Below are 1,609 nucleotides of genomic sequence, written 5' to 3' on the forward strand. Positions count from 1 at the left end.
TGTTCCCCCAAGAGGTACTCTTTTTTTTTTAATTGTGCTTTACGTGAGAGTTTACAATTCAAGTTAGTCTCTCATACAAAAATATATACACACATTGTTATGTGACCCTAGTTGCTCTCCCTATACTGTGACAGCACACACCTCCTTTCTACCCCTGATTTCCCTTGTCCATTCAACCAGCTCCTGACCCTCTCTGCTTTCTCTTCTCACCTCTGGACAGAAGCTGCCCATTTAGTCTCATGTATCTACTTGAGCTTAGAAGCACACTCTTCATGAGTATCACTTTAAGTCCCACAGCCCAGTCTAATTTTTGTCTGAAGAGTTGGCCTCGGGAATGGTTACAGTTTTGGGCTAACAGAGAGTCCAGGGCCATGTCTTCTGGGGTCCCTCCAGTCTCAGTCAAACCATTAAGTCTGGTCTTTTTACTAGAATTTGAGTTCTGCACCCCACTTTTCTCCTGCTCTGTCAGGGACTTTCTGTTGTGTTCCCTATAGGGTGGTCATTGGTGGTAGCCGGGCACCATCTCTTTCTTCTGGTCTCAGGCTGATGAAGTCTCTGATTTATGTGGCCCTTTCTGTCTCTTGGGCTAATACTTTCCTTGTGTCTTTGGTGTTCTTCATCCTCCTTTGCTCCAGGTAGGTTGGGATCAATCGATGCATCTTAGATGGCTGCCCACCAGATTTTAAGACCCCAGATGCCACTCATCAAAGTGGGCTGCAGAACATTTTCTTAATAAACTTTGTTATGTCCCCTGAAACCATGGTTCCCAGACCCCGGCCCCTCCTACTCTGTCCCTTGAAGTGTTTGGTTGTATTCCAGAAACTTCTTACTTTTGGTTTAGTCCAGTTGTGCTGACTTCCCCTGTATTGTGTGTTGTCCTTCCCTTCACCTAAGATAATTCTTGTCTACTATTTAGTTAATGAATACCCCTCTCCCTCCCTCCCCACCCTCGTAACCATCGAAGAATGTTTTCTTCTGTGTTTAAACCTTTTTTTTGGGTTCTTAGAATAGTGGTCTTATACAATATTGGTCCTTCTCTGACTGACTAAATTCACTCAGCATAATGCCTTCCAGATTCTTCCATGTTATGCTTCATGGATTCATCGTTGTTCTTTATCGTTGTGTAGTATTCCATTGTGTGACTATATCATAATTTGTTTATCCATTTGTCTGTTGATGGGCACCTTGGTTGTTTCCATCTTTTTGCTATTGTGAACAGTGCTGCAATGAACGTGGAAGTGCATATGCCTATTTGTGTGACAGCTCTTATTTCTCTAGGATATATACCAAGGAGTGGGATTGGTAGATCATATGGTACTTTTATTTCTAGCTTTTTAAGGAAATGCCAAATTGATTTCCAAAGTGGTTGTACCATTTTACATTCCAGTCTCTCCACAACCTCTCCAACATTTATTATTTTGTGTTTTTTGGATTAATGCTAGTCTTGTTGGGTAAGATGGTATCTCATTGTAGTTTTGATTTGCATTTCTCTAATAGCTAATGATCATGAGCATTTCCTCATGAGTCTGTTAGCCACCTGAATGTCTTTGTTGGTGAAGTGCCTGTTCATATCCTTTGCCCATTTTTGTTATTTTTATTTTTATTTTAT

The sequence above is a fragment of the Trichechus manatus genome, unplaced genomic scaffold, assembly GCF_000243295.1.
Source record: "Trichechus manatus latirostris isolate Lorelei unplaced genomic scaffold, TriManLat1.0 scaffold00305, whole genome shotgun sequence".
NCBI classification, from domain to species: Eukaryota; Metazoa; Chordata; class Mammalia; order Sirenia; family Trichechidae; genus Trichechus; species Trichechus manatus.